Genomic DNA, 15,162 nt, shown 5'->3' with positions numbered 1-15,162 from the left:
CAATTAATGAGTCAATTATCACTTTATGTCTTTATTTATTTGAGTTTAGCAACGATTTCGGATTTAGGATTTGAGTTTTGAACAATAGGGATTAGTGTTTAAGAGTCCATATTAATAATCTTTGTAAAGGCTGTTTCTGTTGATTACGGTTAAGGGTTGGGAACAGAGTTGGTGTTTAGCTTAGGAATCGTCTAAAAATTGAACTTATCTGTAACTAGTATTGTGTGTAATTGTTGAATAATATGTTAAATTTGTATGTTTTGTCTGCCACCTATTTTAACTTTGTATGTAATGTTGAACTTGTATTCTAGTGATTGTTGAATAATATTATTGTGATTTTAACTGTATGTAATGATGATTTTCTGTTAAATTTGTTAGTTTGGTCTGCTATGTTTGGTCAGTTTTGTATTTTTTGTATCTATGTTTGTGATCTAAAATGTTATCTTCTGATTGTAGATGTCAGCCTGTGAAGATAATCATGAGTTCCTCGAAGAAGACATTCAAACAGATGTGGATCAAAGAGGTGGAAAGAAACGATATGCATCTGAGATTTTAAGCACCGCTCTGCCTCCTGTTGTAAAGAAAAAGCAAGCCCACAGAGCAGAAGTTTGGCAAGATTTCATTCAAAGAGAAGATAATCCAAGCATCAGCAACTGCCGTTATTGTGCCCAAGAGATTGGATATGACTCCAAGAAAAGTGGGACAAGTGCGATGAAGAATCACATTGGTCGATGTAAGATGTTCCATCTCTACAAAGAATCTGGAACACAGTAGGTGTTAGGTGGAGATAATAGTGGTGTTTTGACAGCCATTAAGTATCACTATTTTTATATAATGGTAATTACTACATCAATGAAATTAGTTTTTAATTTATAACTATATATATATATTAACAAATTTAATTGTTCATTAAAGATAAAAAGAATTGAGAAATTGCTTAAACTGCCTCATTTCTAAAAGTTTATATTAACCATATTTAAACTGCACCATTTCTAATATCACTTTTCATATTTATCTTAACCATTATTACCATTTGTTTAAAAAACGTAAATAGATATTTTAATCATAGGGTTAACTAATCTAGACTTATGACATTTATTTTCATCCTAGTGCTTGTATTTATGTAACTTACATATAATTATACTAATATTTTTCTTATCACTTTAATCCTTATAATTCCCATGAATTGTAAGGATCTTTTTAAAAAGTACTGTCGTGGGCATCTCTTTTAACGAAAAATAACGACCTGAAATTATCCGTGGCGTAATTGACGTATTCGAGTCCGTCAATGATAATACTATTCCATAATTCGCCTGATATTATATCAAGATTCAATATGGACTCTATGCAGGAACCAAGATTTAAGTCTGTTTATATATTGTAAAGACATATCTAATAGTTTGGTTATCAAATGATTCAAAGAGATGTTTTTTTTTTATCTACGGCTAAAGATTCATAATTTGCTTCAAGACTAGGGAAATCAGATTCCATATTTAATCCACAAGACACAATCTCAAAAGAAGAAAAGAGTGAAGTCCCAGGAGCAAGAGAGGGATCAAACAGTAGATTCCATGTAGGATCCTTTTAGTGTCAAAAGTATATCAACCAGAGAAAGAAAGCACTCTCCTAACAGCCAAAATGGAGTTTTTTAATTCGAAATCCCAACATAACCAATACTCTTTTTTTCAGAAATCTTCAGTAGTTAGATACAACAATAGGCTAGAGAGAAAAGTTGAGCAAAATTGATTGGCAACGGGACAGCTAGCTAGCTAGCTTAATCAGCCAGGATAGACATGTAAAGTTGATTGTATGATAAAAAAAACCCCAAAGTCTTAGTAAAAAGACAAAAAAAAAGCAAAAGAAAAGGCACCAAAATTGGGGATTTGAGGAACATGAAATGTCAGGTGACACTACAAAGAAAACACGCTGATACTGAGGGACTTTTTCCTCGGTATGTCGTCGGAATAACCGTATTCCGACGACATACCGAGGAAAAAGTCCCTCGAAAAAATCTCCTCGAAATTTCATTTTCCCTCGAAATTTCCTCGAAATTTTGTGACGGAATTTCGAGGAACAACAATTCCGAGGAGATTTAGAGGACAGGCGTTCGTCGAAGAGGTCCTCGATATATATTGAGGAACCCATTCCCTCGGTATATACCGAGGATTATACCGAGAGAAAAAGGCCTCCGAAAATTTTCGAGGAACTTAGTTCCTCGGAATATTCCGAGAGACAGTTTCCTCGAAAATTTTCGAGGAAGGTGGCCCTCGAAAATTTTCGAGGAACAGCTGTCCTAGGAATATTCCGAGGAACTGTGTTCCTCGAAAATTTTCGAGGAAGGTAGCCCTCGAAAATTTTCAAGGAAAAGGTCCCTCGGAATATTCTGAGGACAGCTGTTCCTCGGAATATATTGAAAATAATTTTTTTTTGAAAAAATTATTTTGAAAAAAAAAATTATTTTTAAAATTTAAATTCGAAAATATAAAATTAAAATTTAAACTGAAAACATATTATTTAAATTTCAAAGTCATACAAATCAAAATAAAACATTTCGAGTTTTTGGCAACGGGACAGCTAGCTTAATCAGCCAGGATAGACATGTAAAGTTGATTGTATGATAAAGAAAACCCCAAAGTCTTAGTAAAAGACAAAAAAAAAAGCAAAAGAAAAGGCACCAAAATTGGGGATTTGAGGAACATGAAATGTCAGGTGATGATAGATAGACTTATGATACACTAAAAATGAATCCTTACTACTGCCAAGTTAACAGTTGCAATTGTAGTACTTGAGATTCAAATCGAGAGGACCAGTCTACACTCTAGTTCTATAGGTTCCGAAATCAAGCTAAAACGAAGATATGGATTTGGTTATAAAGCGACAATAGTAACAAGCAAATTAACACGAGATGATTCAATTAAACAAGAGCTAGCCTAGGGTAATTCATTGGGTGTTGAATTGGAGCCAAACAATTATTCAAGCGCGATGAAGTGCTTTCTAGAACTCGGATCACTCAGCTGGAACACTCCACTGTCGTGGCAGTGATCGCTTTGCAGATCGATCTCACCACCTAACTGTCGTTGGGAAGAGGATTGATTGCAAGCTTTAGAGAACAGGCCCGATCAGTTCACTTACCACCCTAATATCTACTTTCGCTGATTAGGGATACTAAGCTCATTCAATACATGTCAAGTTATCTCCTAAGCGGTTAACTAGGTGATGAACTAGTGATCTAACATCAAGTGATCAGGTTAATGAAAGCAGTAAGAACAGTATGAATGAAGAACAGTTATGGATCGCTTATCTATGTTTAGCTCATGTCTCAACACCCTAAAAACCCTAGGCGAGCAAGGTCACTACTCGATCATGATGCAAATAAACAAAGACATAAATCCTGAATAAAATTGCATAAGAGCAGAGTATGAAACAATAGGGTTCAGATGATCTTCTCTATGAGAGGATTGGTTCTATTTCCTTACAAGTTGCAGATCGCAAAATACTCAGTGTTCTCTCGTAAAACTAGCGTAAGAAAAATAGTAAAAAGATAGATGGCGTTTTATATGGAGGCGCCAATCAGAAGAAAAGAGATTATGGCAACAGGGCTTAAATTCCCGAAATAAAGAGTTTCCATATTCGTCGGGAACAATCTCCGGATCACTCCGTCTGCATGTTCCGCTTGAGCGAGAACAGTCTCGGGACTGTTCTACTTGAGTGTTCTCCGCAGGATTGCTCCAAAAGGACATCTTTTCATCAGGCACCTTCTCTTCTCTCTTCTACTAACTCCAGACCTGTAAAAGGTCAAAAAGGACTAGACTGACACGAATTAGTGACTTGAAACAAATGAAAACACATATACAATGATGTGAAAAACACCATATATCAATTCCCCAGACTTAGATCCTTGTGTGTCCTCGAACAAGGCAAGTATCAAGAACAGGGAGAAAGGTTTGAAAGCGTGGGAACTCGCTTATTCTCAGCAACCATACTCTTACCACAAATTTCTGAACCATACAAGCTGTAGATTATGACCACACACACTTACTGAGAACCCCCTGATCGCTGTTCGAAGATCGGCTCCTTACTCTACATCTCAACTTGAAAAGGCAACACTTTCTAGACAAAACTCCTTATGTTCAATTAAGATCAGCGTGAGCTTCTTGTCACAGGCTCTACTCAGAGAGAACGGGCTAGGTATAGAACAGGCTAACTTTTATGGTGGAGTTCAAGAGCGTTTAGGGTTTTACCAAGAGTGGATGCAGGATATCGCACAAAATGGTCGTGAGAGGACGGCTCCATTGAGGTCCACAGTCCTTACTCATCTCTGCTGATCGGACTGCTCTCCGATATGTCGATCATAGGACTGCTCTGCGCGATTCAACTTCCCCTTCAGAACACATCACTGAAACCACAATTACTTTCTCAACTTCCCCAGTGGCATGCATCATGGATTCTTCCCCTTCTCGTCACCAGTAAATCAAAGCAATTTTTTTTTTTTGTTTTTTTACTGAAATACAAAATGCTGGGGTGAGGAGTAAGGATGTAACAAGTGATGTATATGATGCCACTGGTGATTCATTATGGTATGTTCTAGCCACTTACTTCTTCGTTGTTCTCTCTGGTATCGGAACAGGCACTCTGGTTGTTCTCTTGTCTGCACTGATTGTTCCGCCTTCTTCCACTGTGTGAGCATTGATGAGTATGAACTGCGTCGATCCTTTCCTCTCCGACCTTTTTGCACATATCTGCACATAAAGTACTAAAAGCAAATGCATGAGGGTGGAACAAAAGGTCAGGGTTCAAGGTGGGAACTAGCTAAAGATGAGCTAGCCACTCAGGAACAGCAAGAGGGATAAAATCGGATAAGAAGTCCTGAGTGTAGTTCTCATTCTACCCTGATCTAGTGCCCATGACAAAAAGAATTAAAGTCCAGATTAGGTTCAGATAAAGTGAAGTTAAGTCTGCCCAGTGTAACCTGATCGGTATAGAACTTCTGGAGTGTCAAATGAGATAAGTCAGGGTGTTCCAGGTCCATGTGTGGGTCTTTCATCACTGCTAAGGTCACTGAATAAGAAGGTTAAAGCACGAGGTGGTTAAAGAGCATCACAAAATAAGGTCATGATTCCCACAATAGTTTTGACTGACTCGATCCTAAAAACTGACTCGATAAAAACATGAAAATGACACAAGGACTGACTCAAAAATCACACACACGCGAATATAGTACAGTCGCTCTCTCAGACTTAGTTCACACCATCCCTGGTTGTGAAAATAAATCAGAGGAAGCTGAAACACACCAAACAGAAACAAATAACATGAAAAAATAAATAGTTCAGATGGATAAGACAAGGGATAGAAATAGTCCTTTCGGACTCAGTTTGAATCGCCGCTACCGGAGTCACCAGCTGTCCTCCTGTTCCTCGGCAGTCTCTCTGCTCCAGTGGATGTTCCAGCTTGTTCCTTGCCTGGGCGCCTCGTTCTCTGCGGTGTACGCTCCTCCTGGGCTCCAATGCAGCCGCCTGTGATCGCCCTGAGTATCCTCTTCATGAGGCTGTTGTTCTTCTTCTGGGAATCAACCATCCAGCGTCTGTAGGCGTGATCATCAGTCACATCGGTGAAGTCATCCAAGTCATACTCACCATCAGCCGGTGGAGTCACATGCTCCACATCATCCATGTCTTCATCATCGTGCTGAACCGGCGCCATCGGATCATCGCAGAGGTGCTCTTCATCGAGTGAGAACACAATGTTCTCCAGGGATAAGAAGTCAGTGAATCCAGGCATAGGGAGCTTGCAATACAGAGGGTTTCCTTCTTTATCCTGGAACTTGTAGGTGGTCTCGTCGCGCAAGATGTGGCATGCGATCAGGTAAGGAGTATCGATGTACTCCATCTCAGAGACGACCTCGTAGGAGCTGAGGTTGATGTTGAAGCGCTGGAACAATGGTGTGAGCAGACTGCCGCATCGATCCTTCTTATCATCAGTCCGAATCAGGGTGTCTCTGCGGTCAGCGAACATGGAGATGAGATGGAACCCCGGGTTGGTCTTGACTTCCTGGATCGGGGTGATGTTCTCTCTGCACATCTCGTCCTCAAGTCCCGTGTAGAGAACCTGGAGCTCTCCATTCGTGATCTTGGAGGTGTACTCCTTCGCGAACAGGACATTGGACACGATCTTGGCAATGATCCGGATAGCAGGGTTCCGGATCTGCGACTGATAGGCCTTGAGAGAGGTGAACTTGCCGGCTGCGATGAGATCCCAAAAGGTGTCTGCCGGCTTGAACTTCTTCTCCACTGAAACTCCCCTTGGCGTGTCTGCAATCTCGAGTAGGGCGTTCAGATCGTTGAGAGAGATGGTGCAGAACTTGCCATCAGCCATGAAGGAGAAGGAGCAGTTCTCGTACGTAGGCGCAGTGGGGTTCTGGTAAGTGATCTGGCACGTCGCGAGCACTTGCCTGACCAAGTCTGGGTAGAGAACCTGGGCCTGATAACAGAGAGGCATGAATCCCATAGCCTGCATCGTGTCGAACACCTCAGTGTCAAGGCCTAGATTGCCTAGTGTTGGCTGGTGCACGAACCGCGTGGGCAAGATCTCTGCTAGGAGGAGCCGGTTGTATATCGCTGCTGACTCCTTGTCCCATCCCTCAACGTTGAAGTCAAGTAGCATCGGATCATTGAGGTCGATGGGCTCGCCCTTGTTCTTGTTCGGCCATGGGTAACCAGGTGGAGCACTCGCGGCTGGAGAAGTTGTGCTCTTGGTGGCTCTTGCGTTCCGCATCTTTGGAGGCATCTGCAAAGCAAAAACAATATCCCAATATCAGCACAGTTCATTGGTTGTTCTAGAAACGATGGAACAATCCAATCTTCTTGTTCTACCCAAGTCCATCGATTACTAGACAACCTACACAAGCCTCAATCTCTACAGTACAAATTGCAAAGACCAAGAATCACAAGCAACAATCGGTTCCTCTTCCATTGAAAATCAATCATGAATTCAATCCTAGTAGCAAGTATACTATCAAGAGCTACAATCTAGGATGAAATCGCAAAGCATAAAGGAAAAAGAGGATCCAAGAAATCACTCCCAAGTCGCGATTTGCATGCGCAAAGAGGGGGAGAGTTCTTGTCCGATTACCTTGATTGGAGAGGTGATTCCTGCAAAACAAACCAATCTCTAGAGAACCCAAGAGGTGAGAACCAAAAATCGTGAAGATAGAATTAAAAAGGGGAGAGTTTGCGATTTAGGGTTCTTGAGAGGGGTTGGGTGATTTGCGGCGAGAGAGAGAGATAGTGGGGAGTGGAATGTTTGGGCTTTAAAAAGCCAATCAAAACCGCTTCCCCTTCCTTTTTATTTGTTTTTTTTTTTTTTGTTCGAGCACTTACCTGGGAACAATCGGCTGAACAACCGCTGGAGTGCTCTCTTGGAGTGATCTCGAATTTTCTTGATTTTTCAACCTGCAAGTTAGTTCCTAGAAAGATAAAGACAAAATGAAAACAATATTTACACTCACCAGTGGGTTGCCTCCCACCAAGCTCTTGTTTTCTGTCACTAGCTTGACTTCAATGAGCCGATTAGGCTTGAGGGGGATCGCTTAAGGGTATCTCTACACCTTCAGCGATTGTTGTGTCAGCAAGATATGGCTTGAGACGCTGACCATTGACAACAAATTCTCCACCTCTTGTGTCCAGCAACACAACAGCTCCATAGGGGCGAACCTCCTTAATGGTGAAAGGTCCAGACCATCTGGACTTAAGCTTTCCAGGGAACAGCTTAACCCGTGAATTGAAGAGTAAGACTCGATCGTTCGGAGCAAAGTTTCTGCTTATGATCCGTTTGTCATGGAACGCCTTGGTCTTTTCCTTGTAGATCTTAGAACTCTCATAGGCCAGATGCCTGATCTCCTCCAACTCGTGGATCTGAATGGTTCGCCTCTCCTTGGCGGGTTTGATGTCGAAGTTGAGTAGTTTGACAGCCCAAGCCGCCTTGTACTCTAGCTCAACAGGTAAGTGGCACACCTTGCCATAGACCAGATGATAGGGAGTGGTCCTTAAAGGGGTCTTGTAGGCTGTTCTGTATGCCCAGAGAGCATCATCAAGCTTAAGGGACCAGTCCTTGCGGGTGGTGTTGACAGTCTTCTGCAGGATGTTCTTGATCTCCCTGTTGGAAACTTCCACTTGACCACTTGTTTGGGGATGATAGGCGGTTGCAACCTTGTGTTTCACACCATTCTTGCTCAGCAATCCTTGGAACAACTTGTTGATAAAGTGAGTTCCACCATCGCTTATAACCACTCTAGGCACTCCAAATCTTGGAAAGATGATGGAGGTGAACATCTTGGTTACAACTCGCGCATCATTGGTTAGACTAGCAATCGCTTCTACCCACTTGGAGACATAGTCCACAGCAACTAGGATGTACTCATTCTTGTGAGAGACTGGGAATGGCCCATAAAATCGATCCCCCAGCAGTCGAACACTTCAACTTCCAAGATGTAGTTCTGAGGCATCTCGTTTCTCTTGCTTATACTCCCCATCCTTTGGCATGAATTGCATCGGGATATGAAAGCGTGAGCATCTCTGAACATAGTGGGCCACCAGAAACCGGCTTGGAGGATCTTGGAAACTGTCTTGAAGGTGGCAAAGTGTCCAGCATAAGAGGAACCGTGGCAGTGATAAAGGATCACTGGAATATTAGCTTCTAGAACACACCTCCTGAAGATCCCATCTTTGCCTTGCCGATATAGATACGGCTCATCCCAGAAGTAGTGCCTTGCCTCCCTTAGAAATTTCCTCTTCTCATTCCCAGTGAACCTCAAAGGCTCTTTCTCAGCTGCCAAGAAGTTGGCAATCTCAGCAAACCATGGAAGGTTCGGGTACTCCTTCTGGATCACTGCAACGAATGCTCATTCTACGCGGGAACAGTCCTTGATGACAGGTGACGACTGTTCCATGTTGCGCAGACCAATCGCATTGACGTACTCCATCGGTTGTTCCTCATCAAGAACTGTCTCATCTGACACTTTCATCCTGGAGAGATGATCTGCTACTCCATTATCAACCCCCTTCTTGTCTCTTATCTCCAAATCAAACTCTTGGAGCAAGAGAATCCATCTTAAGAGCCGCGGTTTAGCATCCTTCTTCGTGAGTAGGTACTTGAGAGCCGCGTGGTCTGTGTGCACAATCACCTTTGATCCAACCAGATAGGATCTGAACTTCTCAAAAGCGAACACGATGGCAAGGAGCTCCTTCTATGTGGTTGCATATCGGCACTGAGCTTCATCTAAGGTTCTGCTTGCATAGTATATCACGTGAAGCTTCTTGTCTTTACGTTGTCCAAGGACTGCTCCCACTGCAAAATCACTTGCATCTGTCATGATCTCAAAAGGGAGATCCCAGTTTGGAGGTTGGACAACTGGTGCACTGACTAGAGCTCCCTTGATCGTGTTAAATGCGGCTAGGCAGTCACTGTCAAAAGCAAACTGAGCTTCCTTGCAGAGCAACCGAGTGAGTGGTCTCGCGATCTTAGAGAAGTCCTGGATGAACCTCCTATAGAAACCAGCATGTCCCAAGAAACTCCTGATTCCCTTCACTGAAGTTGGTGGTTGCAGACTCATCATGACCTCGATCTTTGCCTTGTCCACCTCAATGCCTTTCTCTGATATCTTGTGTCCCAGAACAATCCCATCTCTGACCATGAAGTGGCATTTCTCCCAGTTCAGCACCAGATGCTTCTCCTCGCATCGCTTCAGCACCCTGCACAAGTTTGACAAACAGACATGAAAGGAGCTTCCATAGACGCTAAAATCATCCATGAAAACCTCCATTATGTCTTCGATCAGATCAGTAAAAATCGACATCATGCATCGCTGGAAAGTCGCTGGAGCATTGCACAAGCCGAAAGGCATCCTCCTGTATGCATATGTTCCATAAGGGCATGTGAACGTCGTCTTCTCCTGATCGTCTGGGTTGATGGGAATCTGAAAGAAACCTGAATAACCATCTAAAAAGCAATAGTAAGGGTGGTTAGCCAATCTCTCAAGCATTTGATCAATAAAAGGAAGTGGGAAGTGATCCTTACGAGTCGCAGCATTCAACTTACGAAAATCAATGCACATGCGATGACCAGTAACTGTTCTAGTGGGGATCAATTCATTCTTTTCATTGGTTATCACAGTGATCCCACCTTTCTTAGGTACTACATGCACAGGACTAACCCACTTACTATCAGAGATCGCATAGATCACACCTGCTTCTAGAAGTTTCATTATCTCTTTCTTTACAACATCTTTTAGATTTGGGTTTAACCTCCTCTGATGTTCTACAGAAGTCATCGATTCATCTTCCAGGTGTATTCTATGCATGCACAGATCAGGTGAAATGCCAGGTATGTCAGCTAGAGAATAACCCAATGCCTTACGATATTTTCTCGGTTCACACAAAAGCAGAGCAGTCTCTGCATTGTTCAGGTCAGCATTCACAATGACAGGATATGTGGAGTTGGGTCCAAGAAACGCATACCTGAGTCCCTTGGGAAGGGATTTGAGCTCTACCTTTGGAGCTTTCAGCTCGCTCCATGAGTCATCGGTCTGAGCTGCCGGAACAGAGGGGTTCTGAGACGCGGTTGTTCCAGCCTATATGCTGGACTCACTGTTCTCCCCCAGACTTAGATTTGCCACCATCCTTTCAATACTCCTGGCTGAATCCAGGAATTTGGCATAGGCATCAGCATCAACACTCTCTAAGCTCTGCTCGGCTTCAGCTCTGACTAAGGCGAGTTCAAGTGGATCCTCGGTGAGAATCTCCTCGATCATTCCCTCATGCGGCTCTAGCGGATCACCATCTTTTTGGACAGTGAAAGATTGTCCATCCAGCATCGGTTTCTTGAGCATCTGATCCATCTCAAACTTCATCACAATATCTCCAAGGTGGAGATCGATCTTCCCCTGTCGGACATCAATGATAGCTCCAACAGTGCAGAGGAATGGTCTACCTAGGATCAGGGGATCATTGGAATCTTCCTCGACTTCCAGAACAACGAAATCGGCAGGAACAAGTGTGTTCCCAACCAGAACTTGAAGATCTTCGAGGATTCCAACTGGTGACTTCACAGATCGATCAGCAAACACTAGTGACATCCTGGTAGGCTTGAAGTCCGTGTATCCAAGGCGCTTAGCCACTGTATATGGCATAAGGTTTATGCTTGACCCTAGATCGACTAGTGAGCATGAGAAAACTGTTCTCCCAATCTGAACCGAGAGGACAAATTTTCCCGGATCACCCAACTTCTTGATCCTTCTGTTCTGGAGCACCGCACTGCACTCCTTAGAGACAATCATGAACTCGCTGTCATCAGATATCTTCCCAGAGATCAGTCCCTTAACAAAGCTACGCATGGATGGTATCATCTGGATCGCACTCATCAGATGGAGCTTGACAGTTAGGTCTTCTAGCATCTTCCTACTTTTCATCTCTTCCTTATTCTTGCGTGTAGCCTTAGCTGGAACAGGGTAAGGTACTTTTGGTACATACTGACGAGAAGGAGAAGGTGCTGCAGTCGGTGGAACAACCCCAGCGGGTTGCTCTGCTTCAGTCGGAACAGTCTCAGTAGGTTGTTCTGCCTCTTCCTCATCTGTTACAGCTTTAGGTGGCTGATCCGACTCCTTCTGCTTCCCTTTCTCAGCCGATGTGAATCTCTTGGAGTCTAGATCAGGCAGTTGCTTTCCACTCCTTAGACCTACTGCATTGCACTCCTTGGGGTTCTTGTCTGTTTTTCCAGGGAGAGTTGCTTGCTGTCTCTTCACACTCTCAGCAGTCTGAGCAATCTGAATATCCATCTGTCTCATATGGCTTGAGACATTGTCATATTTGGCACTCAGGTCATTGAACATATGATTCATCCTGGTGTTGATGTCGCTTGTGACCTGGTTCAGTGCCTTCCCTTGGATATGCTGTCCTTGGAGCAGTTGGCTCATCATATTGGCGAGACTCTTCATGTCATCATGCGGAGCAGTCTGGGCTGGTTGTGCAGCCTGCTGATTAACCGGCTGTTTCTGGCTGTGGAACTGGGCATTCTGAGCTGGGTTGAGGACAAAGGTTCTTCCCTGATTGCCATAAGGCCTTTGGTATCCACTGTTATGACCCTGATTTCCTTGAGCCTTATCGTCTGGTTTAGGGGCATTGAACAGGTGGGGATTGTTCCTCACGTTAGGGTTCGGGTGATAGTTCTTGAACTGCCATCCTTGCCCATTCACATAGCTCACTTCATGCTGATCCTCAGCTGACTGATCTGCCTCTGATGTGCCTTCCGCGATAGCTTTATCCTGAGGGGATTCTTCCATGATGAAGACCTGGTTCTGATTGCTCTTAATCAGCTGATCGACCTTGGCAGAGAGCTCATCAATCTTGCTGTTATCGATGCTTTTCACCTTTTGAGTGCGATCAATCTCGCGGTTATTATCAGCTGAGCTTGAGGCCATGTTCTCAATCAACTCGAAGGCACCTTGAGTGGACAGGGTCATGAAATCTCCCTTACTGGCTGAGTTCAAAGCGTTCATGTATTCCCAGCCTACTCCATCGTAGAACACTCCCAGCAGATAGTCTTCTTCGAAACCGTGATGTGGGCACTCTCTGCGGTAGACGTTGAATCGCTCCCATGCATCGCAGAACGGCTCATCCACCAACTGTTTCAAGGTCACGATCTTCTGTCTCAGAGCTGCTGTCTTCGATTTCGTGTAGAAGTGGCTCAAAAAGGCCTCTCGTACTTGTTCCCAAGTGGTGAGTGATCCCGTGGGTAGGGAATCAAGCCAGCGAGCAGCTTTCCCATCAAGAGAGAAAGGGAACAGAGTACACTTGATGTAATCGGGTGGTACTCCATTCGCTTTAGTGAAACCACACATCTTCTCAAAGTGCTCGATGTGGTCCATCGGTATCTCAGCAGGAAGTCCATTGAAGATCTTCCTTTGCACTAGACTTATCAAGGCTGGCTTGATCTCGAAGTCTTGCCTAGTGCACGGTGGAGGGGTTATGGCAGATCGCGTAGCAGGCAGATTGCGCAGTAAGTTTCTCTGGCCGATCTGGACAACTCCCTCCTGTTGGTTCTGCTGGTTCGCAGCATTCAGAGCAGCTTGCTCGGCAGCAGCTTGCTGCGCTTGGATCGTCTGCTGCATCTGTTGCATCTGCTGTTGCATGAGTGCAAACGCAGCAGTGAGATCATCTGGATGATCACCCATGTTGGTGTTCGTTGATCTCGGCTGTTGACGGTTCTGTCGTTCCAATCTCGCTAGTTCCTCGTTGGTAAGCTGATGCAATGGTCCTTGTGCGTTGCTCCGAGTATGTCTACTGGTCATGCACCTGGATCATCAGCTGCAACAGAGAAAATAACACGAGTTAGATATCTTAGACTAGATATGAAACCGAAAATTAGAGGTAAAAAATCTGTTCCCCGGCAACGGCGCCAAAACTTGATACACTAAAAATGAATCCTTGCTACTGCCAAGTTAACAGTTGCAATTGTAGTACTTGAGATTCAAATCCAGAGGACCAGTCTACACTCTAGTTCTATAGGTTCCGAAATCAAGCTAAAACGAAGATATGGATTTGGTTATAAAGCGACAATAGTAACAAGCAAATTAACACGAGATTGATTCAATTAAACAAGAGCTAGCCTAGGGTAATTCATTGGGTGTTGAATTGGAGCCAAACAATTATTCAAGCGCGATGAAGTGCTTTCTAGAACTCGGATCACTCAGCTGGAACACTCCACTGTCGTGGCAGTGATCGCTTTGCAGATCGATCTCACCACCTAACTGTCGTTGGGATGAGGATCGATTGCAAGCTTTAGAGAACAGGCCCGATCAGTTCACTTACCACCCTAATATCTACTTTCGCTGATTAGGGATACTAAGCTCATTCAATACATGTCAAGTTATCTCCTAAGCGGTTAACTAGGTGATGAACTAGGGATCTAACATCAAGTGATCAGGTTAATGAAATCAGTAAGAACAGTATGAATGAAGAACAGTTATGGATCGCTTAACTATGTTTAGCTCATGTCTCAACACCCTAAAAACCCTAGGCGAGCAAGGTCACTACTCGATCATGATGCAAATAAACAAAGACATAAATCCTGAATAAAATTGCATAAGAGCAGAGTATGAAACAATAGGGTTCAGATGATCTTCTCTATGAGAGGATGGGTTCTTCTCCCTTACAAGTTGCAGATCGCAAAATACTCAGTGTTCTCTCGTAAAACTAGCGTAAGAAAAATAGTAAAAAGATAGATGGCGTTTTATATGGAGGCGCCAATCAGAAGAAAAGAGATTAGGGCAACAGGGCTTAAATTCCCGAAATAAAGAGTTTCCATATTCGTCGGGAACAATCTCCGGATCACTCCGTCTGCTTGTTCCGCTTGAGCGAGAATAGTCTCGGGACTGTTCTACTTGAGTGTTCTCCGCAGGATTGCTCCAAAAGGACATCTTTTCATCAGGCACCTTCTCTTCTTTCTTCTACTAACTCCAAACCTGTAAAAGGTCAAAAAGGACTAGACTGACACGAATTAGTGATTTGAAACAAATGAAAACACATATACAATGATGTGAAAAACACCATATATCAACTTAAAACAGGGATCTACGGTGTGATGTTTCCTGTGAAACAATCTCTTGGACATCCTTCCTATTCACCTCTCTGAGGCCCTTAATTCAAAACCTAAAGGCATTTCAACTCAAGAAACCATACACGAAAACCTTTAAACTAAAGAGACCAATCAATCTATATATAATTTACAGTAATCAGCTAGGAGCTTTGTAGACCAGATACAAGCGAACATGACTTCATTTATAATTTCAGAGAAAGCTCTTCAATGGATGGATTGCAAGTTGTTTAAAAAGTCGATTGAGATGATGATGAAGCCGATTCAGGAAGGTTGTTGGTGGTGCGCGATGAAATGAGAGAGCGCTTATTGCCAGATCAAACCAAGCTTAGCTTAGCAAGAGGAAGAATAAGAAGATAACTAACTAAACCGATACGAAACTGGAAACTAACTAATTTTATCAATTAAACCGGATTTGTTGAGATAGCCCTCCCCAATCAGATGATTTAGAAAGCCGACCAAGATTGATTTCAAAATCAACCAGTGTGATTGGGTTTGGGGGTGGGGGTTGATTTATGA

The 15,162-nt window shown here is 43.3% G+C and overlaps 1 non-coding gene across 1 annotated transcript; it reads left to right on the top strand.

Annotated features, from left to right (window-relative positions):
• The first annotated feature begins 12,599 nt into the window (after positions 1-12,599).
• Positions 12,600-12,706, top strand: LOC130510250 (small nucleolar RNA R71). Its single transcript, XR_008943928.1, has one exon. It is a non-coding gene; the product is annotated as a small nucleolar RNA R71 (small nucleolar RNA).
• Positions 12,707-15,162: the final 2,456 nt, after the last annotated feature.

The sequence above is a fragment of the Raphanus sativus genome, chromosome 3 (assembly GCF_000801105.2).
Source record: "Raphanus sativus cultivar WK10039 chromosome 3, ASM80110v3, whole genome shotgun sequence".
NCBI lineage: Eukaryota > Viridiplantae > Streptophyta > Magnoliopsida > Brassicales > Brassicaceae > Raphanus > Raphanus sativus.
This window is presented reverse-complemented; position numbering and strand designations above follow the sequence as displayed.